The sequence below is a fragment of the Herpailurus yagouaroundi genome, unplaced genomic scaffold (assembly GCF_014898765.1).
Source record: "Herpailurus yagouaroundi ecotype Mexico unplaced genomic scaffold, PumYag 141, whole genome shotgun sequence".
Lineage (NCBI taxonomy): Eukaryota > Metazoa > Chordata > Mammalia > Carnivora > Felidae > Herpailurus > Herpailurus yagouaroundi.
In genome coordinates, this window is record NW_024412396.1 from 72,002,507 (window position 1) to 72,021,650 (window position 19,144).

A 19,144-nucleotide genomic window follows, 5' to 3' on the forward strand; every position below is an offset into this window, starting at 1 on the left:
TTTCTTGTAAAAGTAATATGCAATCATATGAAAAAATTGGAAAGTAGAGGGAAATAAAGAGAAGGGGTAGTCTAGCCAGCTGAAGGAAACATTAGTAACATTTGAGTATTTTTCTTCCATTGTTCTTTTTCCCTGTGTGTGTGTGTGTGTGTGTGTGTGTGTGTTCTTAAAACGGTGGTCTGATTTTTATACACAATTTTATATTTTGTTTTTTACATAGCACTGTCAGGGTTTTCCTTGTTATCACAGACTCTTGTAGAATTTTCAATACATCCCTTTGATGCAGCGTGCTTACCTGACTTGCTTCTTGCCTTCTGCCTGGTGTTCAGAGCAGAGTCTAACATAAGCAGGCACTCAATAAATATGGATCCAATGGGTCGTTTTCAAAAAACCATTTCCCTAGGTTGGATAGTAAGGATAGTTCCTTTTTTTTTCTTTTTTTTTCCTGCCATGTAAAATTAATAGATGTGAAGGTAGAGATCGGGGTGAGCAAACTACAGCCCAGGGCTAAATCCGGCTTGCTGTCTGTTTTTGTAAAGTTTTATTGGAACACAGCCATGCACTCATTTATGTATCATCTGCAGCTGCTTTCACACTACAGTGGCAGAATTGAGTAGTTGCAACAGAGACCACATGGGCTGCAAAACCAAAAATATTTACGACCTGGCTAACCCCTGCTATGGATAGGTCTGGCTGTGACATCTGTCACCCTATTGATTGTTGAGATCCATCCTGATCTGGCTGACAAGGTGGGTGCTTCTGTACTTCCCTCTATTATGGGCATCCTTGCAGAAACCTTGTGCTCACACAATATCTTTTCCAGAGAGCTGTTCTTCTGTCAAGGTGTGCGAGCAGTTTCTCTCTGTTAATGATAATCTCCGAATAGACCATCCAGGTCTACTTTATTATACATTCCACTGTAAGACATATATTTGTGCATCTAGTGTTTTCCATATTTGAGGTTTATTCCCTTAAGCTTGGGTCCCAGAACTCAAATTGCTGGATCAAAGTGAATCAGCATTTAAAAGGTAAAGGGTAGGTTTCCAAGGACAGAGCTGAGGCATGCTGTGCTGGGCTAGTGAGCCCACCACTGGAGCGTGACTGCAGGGCCAGATAGCTTCTCGCCACGGTCTGAGAGAACAGAGTCTGAAGAGTGGTTGGAATGGATAGCTTTTAAGCTACTTTCCAGTCATACAATTTTATGACCCTTAGGCTGAGCCAAATGATGAAGGTTGGGATTCTGGACTTCTTGGGGCCACAGCCCAATTCATTAGAGCAAATGGGCTGTTTAGCTTCCCTCTCTTCTTTTCTTGGCCCGTCTCTCTCTTCCTTGGGTTTGATGATTGGAGCACATCTCTCATCACTGCAAAGTTCTTGACTTCATTTCCAGCGGGTCAGCGGGCTGTGTTCCATGTGAGTCGACCGAGTGCGCGTACTCAGGCTGGCATAACACCACCAGCAAAATTCTCTGACTTCTTTCTCCCGGCAGTGTGCTTGAACATGGGTGTGGCTTGGAGTCCAGGATGCCTGTGGGCTGGCCTTCATATCACTCTAGGGTCCCTCTCTCCAGAAGCCCCTCCCAGCTTCTAGTACTACTGGCCTGAGCTACAGGAGGCCTGGGCTCTCAGCCTCCCCGTACCACCTGCTCATCTGGGCGATTGTGGGCAAACCCCTCAGACTACAGTCTCTCTCAGTCATGGTTTCCCTGTGGGTCAAGGGGCAAGACAAGGTCATCCATAAAGCAGGGCTTTGCACACTGCCCATGTGCCAGAGAGCACCTGGGGCTCTTGTTAGGATGCAGATTCTGTATCAGCAGGTCTTTGGTAAGGATGATATCTCAATCTGTTTGGGCTGCTAGAAGAAAATACTATAGACTGAGGGGCTTCAAAAACAGACATTTAATTTGCACAGTTCTGAGGCTTGGAGCCCAAGACCAGGGTACCAGCATGGTCAGGTTCTGATGAGGGCTCTCCTCCTGGCTTGCAGAGTGCTCCTTTCTTGTTGTGTCCTTATATGATGGAGAGAGAGAGAGCTCCGGTCTTTTCATTCCCTTAGAAGGACACCAGTCCTCCATCATGGGGGCTGCACCCTCACGACCTCATCTAAACCATATCATCTTCCAAAGGCCTCACCACCCAATACCATCATATTGAGGAATAGGGCTTCAGCATATAGAGTTGGGGGGACACGTTCAGTCTATTGCCGATAAGATCTGGCATTTTTAACAAGCTCCCAGGAGATGCAGAGGCAAATGGTCCATGGACCACACTTTGAGAAGCCAGGGCCCAAAGGGCCTCTGAATGTAGAGGTTACTTGCTTCTGTCTTTGAGCTCCCGTGGCTTTCATTCTTGATTGGCCTGCACTGTCTGTGACCTGTTTCACTGATAGCTCTTTATCTTCTTACTTGACTGTGAGTTCCCTCAGCCAAACAGGTGTTTATTTACCGCTGCCGGTGGGGGCCCGAGGTGAATCACGTCTGTGCCTCAGCATCTCTCAACAGGGCCTGGGATCAGGCAGGTGCTCATGGGGTAACCATGTCCCTCTGATCATGATGGAGTCCTGAAGCAGCACTCACTCACTCCCAGCTGCAGGGCAGTGGCTGCCCTGGGATCTCTCCCTAGCTGCAATTCAGCTGCTACTGACTAGTCAGGAAGTGAAGTGAAGCCAGAGGCAGAGGGCATGGGCCATCTCGCATCAGAGGAGGTGCGCTGTTATGGTCCTGACAACACAGCGGTTGGCCGGCTCTGAGCTCTTATGCTCCCTGGTGTTTGGTAGATGACAGTAGCTAGCCTCACAGCTCCCTGGCTCTGAGCACAGCATGGACTGGGGGCTAGAGAGCCACAGTGATCTAAGATGTGGTCCCAGCTCTCCAGGGCCTACCAGCACTGTGGGAAATTCTCAAGGTAGTTACTTTGTAGTTAAAGTTCACTTTAAGGTGACTGTGTAGTTTGGGCCAAATTAGCATAGGTAATAAAATTCACCCTTGTATCATGAATCAAATTTGTAAGAAAAACTACAGAGACTTAAAAATCATAATGCATATTTAGTCAATCACCCTTTTTGCAAGCTTAAATTATGGAACCTCAGCATCAGCAAATTCCCTCTCGGTTGAGCAGGATCGGGCACTGGAAATTGGAGCAGCTCTGGCAAATCTAGGACACATGGCTCCCGAGCTGGCTTCGGCCCTGGTTCCTCTTCCCTCTGTCGGCAGAGCTGGGGCTCTGCGTGGCTCCCAAGAAAGAGAGTTGCAGATGCATTTAGACCCCTGTTTGGGCCTCCAGAACACCGACCCCCACCCCCAACCCTGGGATAAATTTTCATGATAACGTGGCTCTGACAGGCCAGCTCACGTTTGCTCTAGTGTTCGTTTGGCACGAGTCGTCAATATTTCATGTTTTTCTTTTTCTTCCTCTTTTTTTAAAGCGTGTAAAGGGCCGTCTTGATTTCCAGGTCTTGTGTTAGTTTCTTGACCTCTTTCTGGAGCTTTGTCCTAGCCCCTCTGCCGGTGTGTGTCCTGACACGCAGGTGGCAGTCCGGGAGGCTGCCGGCTCTCCCTCCCGCCTGCTTGGACTCTCCCCTGGGTCTCCTACCACAGCCTCTGACTCGTGTGTGTGTGTGTGTGTGTGTGTGTGTGTGTGTGTGTGTGTGCGTGATTTCCCAGCAGAATGGAAAACACCCTGGGACAGCAGTTTCGTCTCATTTGCTGCCCTGCTCCCACACCTACCGAAGTGCTAAGCATGCAGCACGCCCTAGCGGGGCTGCTGCATCAATGACTGGCCGTCCTGCCCAAGAGCAGGTTTTAAAAAAATTTTTTTTTTTTCAACGTTTATTTATTTTTGGGACAGAGAGAGACAGAGCATGAACGGGGGAGGGGCAGAGAGAGGGAGACACAGAATTGGAAACAGGCTCCAGGCTCCGAGCCATCAGCCCAGAGCCCGACCGACGCGGGGCTCGAACTCACGGACCGCGAGATCGCGACCTGGCTGAAGTCGGACGCTTAACCGACTGCGCCACCCAGGCGCCCCCAAGAGCAGGTTTTAAACCCCCACGTCGTGAGCCCATCCGAGGAGCAGAAGCTGAGCCACCATTGGTTAATGTGGTCACCTGAGCTCCTACTCGTGGGCGTCCTTCCCCTGCGTGGGAATGCCATGAGCCGGCAGGGCAGCCGGTGGCTCTTGACCTGGGCTGGCCGGAAGCACCTTGAGGGCACCCGCGAGCACCATTGCCCGGTGTCCGGCCCTGTGAACCACAGCCCTGGGGCTACAATTTGGGCACCTGGGTGAACATCCTGAGTGGTGTTGTAGGGTTTCGTCCCAAAACGTGGACTCCCGGACGGCAGCTGCCTGAAGGACTCCATGCCATCAGTTTCCGTGGTGTTGCAGGCAGGTTGCTTATTTGCCCTAATGAGGTTTTGATTACTCTCCATTTGTCTCTTTCACCAGCTTTATATTAAAAAGACTTTTTATTTGGACGCTTTGTACTTTCTACAGTTCTGAGTTTTGCCTCAAACCTAACTCTGTGTGCAGATAAGAGTAGGAGACTAACAGAGGCCGGGTGGGGGATGGGGAAGGGCCCGGGGAGCCTGGTGCATGGCCACTGCCTTCCTTGTGTCTTTGGTTGGCTCCCGGCCGCTTTTCTGCACTCCTGTGGCCCTGCCTGTTGAGTGGGGGTGGGGCCCGGGTGCTCTGAGGCCACTGCCAGCCAGTTGGCACTGCCACCTGCCGACCTCTGTTCTGAGCTCACCTGGTGCACAGCAATCCGGGGCAGCTGCCCCGCATCCCACTGGTAGGGCACCAGGGTTCAGGAAGGTTCAGTCCAGCACACGATAGTGCATAGCCCATCGGTAGTGGGGTAAGACCTTGAGCTCGGCGGCTTGACTCCCACATCCTTGCAGGGCTTCCTGTTCACAGCGTGAATGAAACTCAAGTCTTGTGTACGAATAAAACACTCTGTCAGTGAGTGCTGTGCGCTTTGTTCGGATGCTCACTCAGCCCTGCCACACACAGCTCTGTGCCTGGCGTCAGGGCTGTGGTGGGCCCTGAAGCCTCAGGCCTGAACACACGGCCCCAGCATGTCTGTGAGCGCAGCCTTCCGCCCCCACGGTGGAGGCGAGGAAGCTGTTCTGAAGGACGTAGCTCTGGGCACAGGGGCCGGCAGCTGCTGTGGGGCCGCGGACCTGAACCCAGGGCTTGTTTTAAGTTCTCCCTCCCACCATTGCACATTTCATTTATTGATGTCATAAAAATGTTATGAGCCCCCAGGAGACCAGGCACGTGGTGTGACAAAATCCAGTTAGTCCTTGCCCTCCAGGAGCTCCGGGCCCGGGCGGAAACCCCCACTGAGGACACGCGTTTCTTGGATGTTTGACGGATCGATCTGCTTCACTGGCTGCTTCCATAGGCAGCTGGGGTTGGGGGAGGGGGGTGCGGGTTCCTGTGTGTCCCCTGGGTCCTCCAGAATCTTGCGTAGAGCTGAGGAAGTGGTTCCCAGAATTCGGAACCCCAGAGACCTGCTGCCCAGCCTGCCCCCTCTCTTTTGCTTCCCTCCACACCACTTTCTGGGGGCGGACAGTTGGATTCCTCTTTCAAACCCGACGTGTGAACTGCCAGCTGGAGCGATGTGTGACCCCAGGAGACCCGCAGTACTCCAGAGGGGGGTCCTGAGACTTCTGACTCCCCCTTGATGACTTCTGCCCTTCAAAATGCAGTAGGGTGTATCAGAAAATATAAAGCAGATTCTGAACCTGTACTGATTGTGTAAATGTAATGTTTATGTAATTCTAATTTATGAGTCCTTTATAATGCATTTTGTCACTAACATAATCTGTGTTACACAGAACACCTCTTGTCGAGGTTTTTAAAATTTGAATACTTTTATTGAAATTGGTTCACATTTTTTTACTTGAAAACATATTTTAGCTTGCCATAACTAAGAGTATCCAAAAAAATCACGGGTTTGATGCTCTAATTATTTGTCTTAATATACTTTAAATACTTATTACATTTTGGGGGCAACAGCTTTATTGAGGTCTAGTTCACACACCATACAACCCACTCACGTAAAGTATATGGTTCATTAGTTTTTAGTATATTCATGGAATTCTACAACCACCACCCATAGTCAGATTAGAAGGCTTTCATCACCTCAGAAAGAAACCCTGCGCTTTTAGAGGTCACGGCTCACCCCCCTGTGTCCTCCCTGTCCCGTACCCCCAGCCCAGCTCTTGCTTTCCGTGTGGATCTGCCCATCCCGGGAATTTTATTTTTTAAAAATTTTTTTTTTCAACGTTTATTTATTTTTGGGACAGAGAGAGACAGAGCATGAATGGGGGAGGGGCAGAGAGAGAGGGAGACACAGAATCGGAAACAGGCTCCAGGCTCTGAGCCATCAGCCCAGAGCCCGACGCGGGGCTCGAACCCACGGACCGCGAGATCACGAGATCCCGCGAGATCGCGAGATCGTGACCTGGCTGAAGTCGGACGCTTAACCGACTGCGCCACCCAGGCGCCCCCATCCCGGGAATTTTATGTAAACAGAACCACACACGGTATGGCCTTTTGTGGCCGGCTTCTCTCATTTAGCATCATGTTCTCAGGGGCCAACCACATAGTAGCACGAGTCGGAGCTTCATTCTGCCTTTATGGCTGGATACTGTTCCCATCGTATGGATCGCCGTGTTTTGTTTGTCTGTTCGCAAGATGGTGGACATTTGTGTTGTTGCTGTCTTTTGGCCACCACGAATACCGTTACAAACGTCCATTTACAAGTTTTTGTGTGAACGTCTGTTTTCGTTTCTCTCGGGTCCTACCTAGGACTGAGATGGCTGAGTCACGGGGTAGCCTTACAGGTAACCATGCCGGAAGCTGCCAGATGGTTTCCAGAATGGTGGCACCTTTATTACGTTTTCAGGTTCTGTCTTTTATTATTAGATTCTGTCTTCTACTTTCATTCCTGATATTGGTCTTTATGTTTTCTTGTGTTTCTTTTTTTCTTAGTCAGTGTGACTAAAGATTCATTGATCATTTCAACAAAACGTTGATTTTTTTTTTAAATTTATTTTGGGGGGGAGGGGCAGAGAGAGAAGGAGAGAGAGAGAGAGAGAGAGAGAGAGAGAGAGAGAGAGAATCCTAAGCAGGTTGCATGCTGTCAGTGCAAAGCCCGACATGGGGCTCGAACCCACAAACCATGAGATCGTGACCTGAGCCGAAATCAAGAGTCAGACACTTGACCAACTGAGCCACCCAGGTGCCCCAAAATAATTGATTTTCTGTGTTTTTTCTGTTTTCAGCTTAATTAGTTTCTGCTTTTATTTTTATTGTCTTTTGCTTGCTTTGGGTTTAATATGCTCTTTCTCTAATTTCCTAAGGTGGGAAGTTAGATAGATGATTGATAGGAAGTTTTTCTTAAGATAAGCAGTTTCATGCTGTACGTTTCCCTCTAAGCATGCATCCCACAAATTTTGATATGTGGTATTTAATTTTCATTCAATTCAAAATATTTTCTAATTTTATTTTTACTTCCTCTTTGACCTGTGCGATATTTACAAGTATATTGTTTAGTTTCTGAACATGTAGAGATTTTCCAGATCTGTTTCTAGTATGAATGTTTAGTTTAATTGTGTTATAGTCAGAAAACATACTTGGTATGAATTCAGTCCTTTTATTTATGTATTTTTAAACTTTTTATTTACTTTGGGAGAGGGAGAGAAAGTGGGGAAGGGGCAGAGAGAGGGAGGGGGAGAGAGGGTTCCAAGCAGGCTCCACGCTGTCAACACAGTGCCTGACGCGGGCCTCGAACCCACGAACCATGAGATCGTGACCTGAGCTGAAGTCGGACGCTTAACCTACTGAGCTGCGCAGGCGCCCCTGAATTCAGTCCTTTTAAATTTGTTAAGGTTAGTTTTATGGCCCAGGATATGGTCTGTTTTGTTCAGCGCCTGCCCAGGAAGAATGTGTATTTTGCTGTTATCAGGTGGAGTGTTCTGTAAATGACAGTTTGGTCAAGTTAGTTGATGGTGTTGTTCGACAACTCCTTCTATCCTTGCTGGGTTTTTGTCTCTTTGTTGTTTCAATTATTGACAGAGGAGCGCTGAAGTCCCTAACCGTACTGTGGATTCGTGTATTTCTCCTTTTGGTTCTATCATTTTTCTTTTTTTCTTTCTCGTGCTTTGAAGCTGCCAGCAGTGCTCCACCGGGGGCCTGCTCTCAGGTCAGAGCTGTTAGGGAAAATAAGAAAAAGAGACAGAAAATGGCAGTTTGCCTCTGTGCCCGTCACTTCATGTTCTTACCCCTCTCCCAGTATCTGCTTTTGTTTACTTTGTCTTTAGGGAGTTGCTTTTTGCATTTTGTGCGGAGTTGTAGTTGTAATCAGTGGGGAAACACACTGGAGAGTGGGCTTACTCTCCCGCGTGGCCCCCGCATAGATTTTGAGCATATTTTTCTCTTGGCCTTGAATTTCCCCTCTTTCCCTGGCTGGGTGCCACCTGTCCTGCAACCACCACAGTGCCTCCTCTCCAGGAGCTTCTCTCGAACCCCAGTGGATTGGACGGCCCCTCCCTCCCTTGCTGTCATCCCCCGACTGGGACGTGAGCCATGTGAGAGCTGGGGGACATGACGGTCTTGTCCAGCGTGGCACCCCCAGACCTCCTGTGAGTTGGCACAGGGCCAGTGGCTCAGGCAGGATTTCTTGAGTAAGTTACTGTGAATCTGTGGCTGAACTCCACAGAGATTTGATGACTCTAGGAAGGTTTTTATGACCCAAATCAATGCCCTGACAAATAGGTCGGAGGGTACAAGGTGGTGTCGATGGCCATGGTGTTTTAAGCACATGGATCTCCTCTGTGCCCTGTCGGTGGACAGACTGTCCTGGCAGCCGCAGCCACGCCTGACTACCCTGAAGGAAGACCGCCCGGTGCTTGTTAGCGGGTCTGGCGCGCAGGCTGAGAAGGGAGGTAGGATGTGCTGAGAGGAGGAGGCCGCCGTGCGTCCCGTGATTAGGCTGTGCCGAGTGGTCCACTCATTATGTTGTGTTCAGAGAGGAAATGAAGGGTGGACGTCTCGTCTCACCCTCTGTGTGCCCTTGTTACATCAAACAAATTTCCCAGTGTTTAATTATAGTCTTTGATTTAAACCTTCTCTTTAAAAGGTCTGATTATCTGTCTCACCTCATTCATTTATTCATTGAACGTTAGCTGAGTACCTGCCACGCCTAGGACTTCTTAGTTTACAGGACTCGGAGAAGCTACAGGAAACACCTCGCGCCCGGCTGTCGGCCCCGCAATCCGCCCAGGTTTCTAGACCAAGCCAGAAACCTCAGTGGCAGCTTTAGGATTGCCCTCACCCCACCACGTCGATACCCTGCGCTTTCCTCTTCTGGGGCCAACATGTGAAGTTGTGCACGTTGTTCACCGTGCACGGCCTCCTGGCTGAGGGGGCGCTGGGGCTGGAATCCAGCCTAAGCTCTGCTGGCCAAGCCATGCCCTGGGCGTGGGGTGGTTTCCATCCAAGGGGTGTCTTTTTCTAATACGCACCAGGGTGCCCCATGGGCCAGGGGTGGCCCTGCCCCTTCCCCTCTGCTGCCCAGCCTGACGAAATCCACTCCCTCTCCGTCCCCACGGCCTCGCCCCAGGACTGCTCCTCACCCTGTCTCCTGGTGCCACCAGTGCCACTCACTGCCCCCCTCTTCTGTCTTCTACCCTGTAGCAGGTGGCATCTTCTGGAAATGCAGATCCGGGCACGTTCTCCTTCTACTTGGAGCTCTTGCTGACCCTACAGGGCAGGCCCAAGCCTCCCGCCCAGGTGCCGGTGGCTCTGCACAGCCCGGCCCGTCTCCCTCAGTAGCCTTGGTCCCAGCACCGGGCCTGCCCCAAGCCCTCCCCGCAGCCCCCAGCTCCCAGCACTGGCGTGGGAGTGGTGGTGGGGGAGGAGGACTTCACGCCTTCCCAGACCAGATGACTTGTTTGCTATGGATTGGTCTTAACTCTTAATAAAGAAAGTAGGTAAATTATTTCCGAAGAAGAAGGAGGAGAGGAATCTGTGAAGGAGCAATCAGGCAGAGACGTCGGGCAGAGAGCTGCGTCCTGAGCTGCGAGAGGCGGGGGAGGGGCCGTCCCAGCCGCCGGAGGGTCTGTGTGACCTGGAGACACAAGTGCACCCCCCCGCTCAAGAGCGGGAGGGGGCCTCATTCTCTAGACACTTGTTCGATTGCAAAAGCGACGTGCTCTTTGTAGCCTCCTTGGAAAATGGAAGACTGTTAACAGGGAAGGTAGCTCACTCGATTCCGACTCGGCCGCAGCCACCACTGACAGCTGGTCTCCTTTCTTCCAGTTTTTTTATGCGTGTATTTACATTTTTATGTAATTTTCTCCCAACCTAATATGATATCATTAGCGTTTTCTGCATTGTTGAAAAGTTTTTGGATGCTATAATTTTTAATAATTAGCCAGTATACTATAATGTATTTAACCAATCTTCCGTAATTGGGTATTTATCATATTTCCAGTGTTTCCTTTATTACAACCCTAAGGCATCTCTGTGTGTAAATCCCTAGATGCGGAATTGATCAAGGGGTATGCATGGTTTTAGGTCCTGGGTACCACTGCCCACTCCCTTCCAGGGAGGATTACCTGCTCACCCTAAGGCACCTAAGGTTGGTGCCTTAGTTTGCCTGTTTTTAGCATAAGTGAGGCCTAGGCATACTTACGTCCATCCTGGGGCAGAGCCAATGAGCCGACGCAGAGGGTTGGAAGGAGAAAGTGGGATGGCTGAGGGAGCAGGGCCTGCTAGAGGAGGGGCTGCTACCTCATGAGACAGAAGGAAGTGGGCTCGAGGGCCAGGACGGTGAGGCCTGCTCCTTTCTGGGGCCCCTGTCTGGGCTGTGGACCTGGTCTCAGGGGACACAGTCCATTGTGCTCTGGTTTGCCCTCCTCAGCCCTTGAGACCAGCCAGTCACCCGAGCCTCAGGCCTCAAATCAAGGGCCTACGTTCTCATGGACTACCATCACTGGGGAATGGGGTCCCCACTGGGGGGCAGGTGGGTGGTTCTGAGGGCAGACCAGGAGGGGCTTCTCAGAGAAGGTGGCTTTCCTTATAGGAAGAGATTGCTGGGCCCCAGGTGTCAGATAGCTGTCAGTACAGAGCTCTCTCATCCACTCCCACTAAGTGCAGCTATTTGGTTTGTGGGCCACAGGGACTTTGCACAGTAGGGTGAAGCAGAGTGTGTGGCCCTGTTAACAACACAGGCAGGCAGCAGGGATGCCTGTCCCTAGGTGAGAGCTAAGGGCAAGTAGTGGCCTGCCCAGAGTACCCCAGTGGCAGGTCCTGGGCTCTGGCTCTGGGCCCAGTGCTCTCCCCCTCCCCCTCCCCCTAGTGCTGCCCAGGCCCTGGCTCTGCCCAGAGGATCCCTGAGACTCGTCTGCCGTCCTCTGGGCAGATGCCACGGCTCTGGGCTTCCCCCTCACCATTTCTGTGTTCACTGAGGGTCCTGATCAGATGGGTCAGCTCCTGCTGGTCTCCAAGTATGCTCATGGGTGTGGGGACCCAGAAGGTGCCAGCAGAGAGCGGGTGGCTTGCTCACTCTCCTGTCTACCCTGCTCTGGTTCTGTGTGTTCCCAGGCCTGCCTGCGCCCAAGAGGAGGCCCTGCCCTTCCCCTCCTCCTCCTCTCGTGCCAGGGACTGGCTGCCTGGGAGGTAGGTCAGCTCATCTCTTCTACTCCTTCCAGAGGCCTGTCTGGGTGAGGACCATCCTGGCCTTGGAGGGTGAGAAGAGGGGGAGAGGTGATGGTCAGATGGAGGTGTGTTGGGCACGGGGCATTCTCTGTAACCCAGCCCCAGGCCAGTGTGCTGCGAAGTGGCCTCTGTTGGTTCCCATGACTCGTCAGAGATGTAGACCCCCTCCCCTCAGTCCCCTGGTTAGGGTCGCCAGGGCATGATCTGGTGTTAGAGGCTAGACGGGGGATCTCCACACCGTCCATCACTTGTCCAGAGTAGGCCTGAGCCTCTCTGCACTGCCCCTCCTTGCCTTTTTTTTTCCTAAATATTTATTTTTGAGAGAGAGCGAGAGCGAGAGAGCAAGCAAGCAGGGGAGGGGCAGAAAGAAAGGGAGACACGAAATCTGAAGCAGGCTCCAGGCTCCGAGCTGTCAGTGCAGAGCCCAACACGGGGCTCAAACTCGTGAACCGCGAGATCGTGACCTGAGCCAAAGCTGGAGGCTTAACTGACTGAGCCACCCACGCACCACCCTCCCTTGCTTCTTGAGTGTTGGGGATGTCTGGAGGAGGTGCTCATAGGCCATGGGCCCAGGGGCCCAGACTCTGTAGGGCTGGGCTACCCTTGGTGGTGGCTGCATCGTTAGAACCCGATTTAATTCTTGGCTCCATTGTAAAGTGAGGAAAACCAATTTTTCACTTGAGAGGATCAGCAACGTGGATACATATGTAATTGTCTCTTTCTGCTTTTCTTCCTTTCCCGGGTGTTCTGTATCCGTAATTTAAAATTTCACAGTCTCCAATGTGACGGCTTCTCTGTGGGTATGTTCAGATCCGTTTCGGATTCAGCAAACACTAATTGAGCAGCTACTCTCTGCCTCTGGCGGGGCAGCCTGTGGTTGTGCGGTAGGGAGGGGCCAGGCCCCCGTGTGGCCGGCAGATGGGGTGTCGTGCTGGCCCTGCCCCCACTCAGCTGTGTGATCACGAGGAGGCCGCTTTACTTCTCTGAGCCTGGGTGTCTTTGTCAGCACGTCAGGGCCGCTAATCCCAAACCCCTTGTCGTGCGGACGAAGTGAGGTCACGTGTCAAGCACCTGGTAAGCTGCATGGCGCGCAGTATGTGTTCACTTAATGGTCAGATGATGACCAGCACAGGGCTGTGCCCCCCATGAGGCGGTGAGAGCTGGCGTTCACGAGCTGTGTTTGGCGGTGCTGAAGGCCGAGTGGGGGCCGCCCCTGCCCTAGCCCGGCAGTGCGCGTGACCGCAGCGTGGCGTGGCTGTGCTTTTGGCCGAGGATGTTCTAGCCCAGTGTGGGAACACGGGTCCTCTCAGGCTGGTCGGAGACTCCTCAGATATACATTCCCCTTCGTCTTTGATTAATTTTTAAAAGAGAGAAATGAATTAATTATTGCCTCATGAGTACGGGTGCTCAGAGCGTGGGGGAAGGACTGAAAGCAGGACCTTGGGAGTTGCCGTGGTGGGAACCCCAGCCCCGGGTGCCCTAGCAGCTGTCCCAGGGGCTGCCTGTGATTCCCCAAAAACCTGGCCAGCAGACACCCCCAGAGACAGTGGACCTGTCCAGGGGTGGTCGGTGGGGCTCCTGGAGAGGAAGACACAGTGGCTGCTTCTCTCCAGGTGTCCCCTTCAGAGCACCCTCCCCCCAGGCCTGAGGCCCAGGAGCTGCCTCCCCCTAACCTGCCCAGCGATTCGGGCTGCGCTGTGGGGTCACACCTAGGAAGGCTGCCCGTGGGTATGTGTTCCGCCTCAGCTTGGACCCAGTAAAGTGCCTCAGGCAGGACCTCCAGGTAGTTCTAGGAGTTTCAGGGAGAGGCCCCCCTTGCCCCGCTGGTCCTCGCCCTCGCCCTCCCGCACAGCTTTGAACAGATGGTGCCTTCCTCCTCTCCGAGTTTTCTGAAGGTCGGTCTCACAGACCTCCCCTCCACCCTTCACCCACTACTTTGGGGATAAGGCCTGATGGCCTTTGTGAGTCCCCTGCATGTGGTGCTGTCATGATCTGGGCCTCAGTTTCCCCATCAGTCAGGAAGGGGCTGAGCTTTGTGATGCGGTCTGTATGGAGCCCCCCTCCCCACCCTGCCCCCTAGCCAGGGTTTACCTGGGAAAGGCTCGGCTGAGGCCCCACGTGGTGAGTGTCAGCTCCCTCTCTTGGGGTCGGGGGGGGGGGGTGGTGCCAGCGGCCTGGAGACAACTCACTGCTCCTCACCTGCTGACTCCCGTCAGTGTCCTCAAGCTGCTTGGTTTAGATTGAGTTCAGGGGATCCTTCAGACACCTACTGAATACCTGCTGGGTGGCAAGGGGCCATGGGATTCAGGAGATGAGGCTTATCCCTGCCCTGAGCCCTGAGGAGGAGACAGACACTCTTGGGCACTTAGGATGTGGTGTGATGAGGGCTGCTGTGCAGGGTTGATGAAAGGCCCTGAGAAGGAGCTCATGCATCTCCTTGGGAGGCTTGGTTGGCAGAAGGTTTTAAAGGATACATAGGAGGGGCGCCTGGGTGGCTCATTCGGTTAAGCGGCCGACTATGGCTCAGGTCACGATCTCGCAGTCCGTGAGTTCAAGCCCCGCGTCGGGCTCTGTGCTGACAGCTCAGAGCCTGGAGCCTCCTTCAGATTCTGTGCCTCTCTCTCTCTCTCTGACCCTCCCCCATTCATGCTCTGTCTCTCTCTGTCTCAAAAATAAATAAACGTTAAAAAAAAATTAAAAAAAAAAATAAAGGATACATAGGAGCTTTCTAGACAGTAAAATCAACGTAGGGCATTTTAGGCGTAAAGAATACGCAAAGGCATGAAAGGGCTTGACAGATGAGCGAACGGTAAGGAGTCGGTGTGGCTGAAGGTGTGTGAATGAGAGAGTATGAGAGAGAGAGAGTGAGCGCATGGCAGTAGAGGGATAGGAAACAAGGTTAGCCTGTCAATGCAGGGCTTTCATCCTGGCCATTTCCTTTTTTCTCTCCTCTCCTCTCCTCTCCTCTCCTCTCCTCTCCTCTCCTCTATTCTTCTCTTTTCTTTTTTTTTAATGTTTTATTTATTTTTGAGAGAGACAGAGAGAGACAGAGAGAGAGCATGAGCGGGGAGGGGCAGAGAGAGAGGGAGACACAGAATCGGAAGCGGGCTCCAGGCTCCGAGCTGTCAGCACAGAGCCCGACGTGGGGCCGGAACTCACAAACCGTGAGATCACGACCTGAGCCAAAGTCAGGCACTCAACCGACTGAGCTACCCAGGTGCCCTAATCCTGGCCATTTTCAGGTCGTGGCCCAGACCTGAACACCCCAAGGGAGGCGCTAGAGACAGGGAGCCCTTCCCAGCCATGCAGTTGCCTAGTCCTCCCGATGCTGCCTTCCAGGAAGGCTTGGAGCCTAGGCTGGCCCTCTGGGAGCTTGAGCCAGCTCATGAGTCATCCCTAAGTGTAACAGGGAAAGGTGTCCTCCCTCAGCGCATGCTTATTAAAGCACGCCATCTTTAAGCCTCATTAAGGCGTGTTAAATGCTAATGAATTTAGAGAGGGGCATCTTGGGGCCTCTGTTTCCTTGGAAACGTTTGAGAGCAGGTGCTTCATAATGAGCTGTACCTATTTTAAAAGTGAGCCATGAGGCCTGCTTTGATAGGCTGGATCTCAGATGCTGATGGGTAAGTGTGAACAAAGCCTGTGGAGGCCAGTGGAGACGCTTTGTGCTCTCTGAAATATCATTCTCTGGTGGTTTCTATAGAAACCACTGGCACCTAGGTAGGAGAATTGCCAAGCTCCAGAGTCTCATTACCCAACGCGTTGCCTCCAGCCTGGACAACTCAGCCCGAGCCTCTGAAGACCACTGGGGTCCTGTTAGCAGCGTGGGACAGGGTTCTGGACAGAACAGGACAGATGTGTGTTGCTGTAGCCGTAATTCAACTTTAATTGTGTCTGTTCCATACCTACCGCTTGATTTCAGCAGGTCCCCACCCTGCGTACTTCAGGCCTGGCTGGCTCTAATAAGAGCTACTTTTAGTGGAGCTCTCTCCTCCCCACAGAGCACTGTAAAAGGACCTTGTATTACTGAAACATTTAAATATATACCAAAGTGGAGAGACTCTTGATGAATCTCCATGCAACCAGCACCCTGTTTCAATAATTATACATTTACAGCCAAGCTTTAATCTATAATCATACCCATTTTCCCAGCAGTCTCTTCCCTCCAGCCCTCACTGCTGGGTAATTTTGAAGCATATCCCAGAAACGCTATCATTTCATTTGTGCATACTTTTGTTTAAGAGGTAAAGACTTCAAAAGAAGTATTATAATAGCATTGTCCCCTCCAACAATTTAGCAGTAATCCCTTAATATAGGCAAATATCCAATCCATATTCAGATTTCCTTGATTGCCTCATAATTGTAAACATTTTGACACAGTCGCATTGTTTAAATCCGGATCTGAACGTTTGGTTGATAAAGCTCTCAAGTCTTGTTTAATGTAGGAGTTTCCTTTTCTGTTTTCCTTGTAACTTATTTACAGGGGAGGAAGTTGGTTGGTTGTCCCTTTTCCTTATTGCATCCCCTGTGGTGTCATTTATCACATTCCTCTGTTCCCTGTATGTCTCACAAACTGATGGTTACCGTTGCAGCAGTGCAACTTGCATGGTGATGTACACAGGGTAATCGCGGTGCTTCTGCTCTGCTTTTAGTCTGAATCAGTGGGGCTGGAGTAGGGCCAGAGAAGAGACATTTCTAACAAACTCCCAGGTCTATTAGATGGTGCTGGTCCAGGGCTTGCTTTTTTTTTTTTTTTTTTTTTCTTAAAGCAAGGATCTAGACAGAGACTTGATAACATTCAGGGATGTTTTCCTTTTTTTCAGGCATATTTGATCAGGGGCACTTGGATGGCTCAGTCAGTTAAGCATCCAACTCCGGCTCAGGTCATGATCTCGTGGTCCGTGAGTTCGAGCCCCAAGTGGGGCTCTGTGCTGACAGCTCGGAGCCTGGAGCCCGCTTCGGATTCTGTGTCTCCCTCTCTCTCTGTCCCTCCTCTGCTTGCACTCTGTCTCTGTCTGTCTCTCAAAAGTAAATAAACATTAAAAAAAATCTTAAAAAAAATTTTGATCAGATTCAGTTAAATTCTTTTTGGCAAGAACAGTTCGTAGGTAGTGGTGCCTACTTCCATCAGGAGGTACTTAATGTCTGGTTGAACCACTTAGAGTGACGCTGTGATTAGTCAGGGGGCTCAGGTGTTGTGGGCCTGGTGCCTCCATTAGTAAGTCCCATTAGCTTTTCCCTGATGGTCCTAGTGGTTACTAACGGTCATTGCATTGATGTATGCATTCATTAGAGGTTGCAAAATACTGGACTACTTCTCTAAGGAAAGCTTTACTCCTAAACTCAGTTACCCTGAGGACAGGAAAGGCAGGAGGAAGGCTATCTTTTCCTTTATTTTGTAAGTTTCCAAAATAATGAGTTTTCCATAGCATTCCGCAGAGTTTTCCATAGCATTCCATAGCATTTCGTTTGTTGTGCTTTTTTTTTTTTAAGTGTCATTATGAACTCATGGATTTGTAACATATTTGGTATGTTTCAATCAGTTGTGTTTATCTTTCCAGTACTTGCCCTATATTTGGTGAGTGTATCTTCCCCCCCCCACTCCTTCCCCCTGACTCTTGTGTCTTTTTTTTTTTTCTAAATCAACTTTCCTGAAGTATCACTGACATATAATTAACTGCCATGCATTAGAGTGCACAATTCTATTAGTTTTGACGGATGTATACATCCATGGTGCCACCACCACAGTCAAGATATTGAATATTTCTGTCACCCGGAAGTTCTCTCCTGCCCCTTGGCAGTAAATCCCTCCCTGGACTTGATCCCCACTTTCTGTCACTGAAGAGCAATTTGCATTTTTCTGGATTTTTATATAAATGGAATCCTACAGCAGGAACTCTGTTGAGACTGGCTTCCTTCAGTTAGCATGGCCATCCATATGGTTGTATGTGTCAGTAGTCCTTTTTATTGCCAAGTAGTATTCTCTAATATGGATTTATCCGTTTGTTTATCCGTTAACTGCTCATGGACAGTTTGGGTTGTCTCCAGTTTGGGGCTGTTAATAAACGAAGCTGCTGGGGCGCCTGGGTGGCGCAGTCGGTTAAGCGTCCGACTTCAGCCAGGTCACGATCTCGCGGTCTGTGAGTTCGAGCCCCGCGTCGGGCTCTGGGCTGATGGCTCGGAGCCTGGAGCCTGTTTCCGATTCTGTGTCTCCCTCTCTCTCTGCCCCTCCCCGGTTCATGCTCTGTCTCTCTCTGTCCCAAAAAAAAAAAAAAAAAAAAACATTGAAAAAATAAACGAAGCTGCTGATAATCCTTGACCAAGTATTTGTGTGGATATATATCTTCATTTCTCTTGGTAAATAGTATAACTGCTAAGTGGTGCGCTGTGTGGATGTGTAAACTTACAGTAAATTGGCAAACTGTTTGCTCTTAGCAGTGTAGGAGAGCTTCACTCGCTACCCTGTCAGTCGTTCCCGGCGTGCATGGCGTCTGGTTGTGGGTTTAACTTTACTTCCCTGATGACCAGTGATGTTGAGCATCTTTTTGTGGCTTTGAATATTGAAGATCTTCTTTTGTGAAGGGTCTGTTCAAATCATTCGCCCACTTAATGATGATGATGATGAAGGAAAAGGAAAAGAAGTAGTAGTTTTAGGTCTTTGTACATTCTGGGATGATTTTCTCTCCTTCCATAGTTTTCTGTGTTCTATCTAAGAAATTTTTGCCTACTCTAAGGTTGCAAAATTTCTCTCCTACTAACTCCAAAAGTTTCACACTTTCAGGGCACCTGGCTGGCTCAGTTGGTGGAGTGTGTGACTCTTGATCTCTGGGTCATGAGTTCGAGTCCCACGTTGGGTGTAGAGATTGCTTAAAAAATAAATAAAAATTTCACACTTTGCTTGTACTTTTAGGTCTGTGGTCCCTTTTAAGTTCATTTAAGTTCATTGTTGTATGTGGTATGAGGTAACGTTTTTTCCGGTATTATTGTGATGTGGACTACGATGTTTTAGCACAATTTGTTGAAAAGACATTCCTTTCCAATTAGACTATTTTTGGACCTTTGACTGATAATCAGCTGGCCATGTAAGTTCGGCTATCTTTCTGGGTTCTCAGTTCTGCCCCACTGATTGCTGTCTCTGTCCTTTTACCATGACCACATTCTCTTGCTCACTGTAGCTTTATAGCAGTGTTGGGATTTTGGAAGTGCAAGCCCTCCAACTTTTTGTTTTCCAGAATCGTTCTGGCCCTTCTAGGTTCTTTATATTCCCATTTCAATTTTGCAAGTTGCTACAAAAAAAAAAAGAAAGAAAGAAAAAGAAAAGGCCTGCTGGTATGTTGATTAGGATTGTGTCCCAATTTTTAGATCAGTTTTGGGAAAATTGACATCTTAACAATATTGAGTCCTCTGATCCGTGAGCG

At 50.2% G+C, this 19,144-nt stretch overlaps 1 protein-coding gene and 1 long non-coding RNA gene across 12 annotated transcripts in view; both read left to right on the forward strand.

Annotated features, from left to right (window-relative positions):
• Positions 1–19,144, forward strand: part of WDR25 (WD repeat domain 25) — a 140,712-nt gene that overhangs the window by 100,715 nt on the left and 20,853 nt on the right. The window lies entirely within an intron of this gene.
• Positions 3,304–4,471, forward strand: LOC121032286 (uncharacterized). The gene is made up of 2 exons (XR_005791181.1): positions 3,304–3,796; positions 4,035–4,471. It is a non-coding gene; the product is annotated as an uncharacterized LOC121032286 (long non-coding RNA).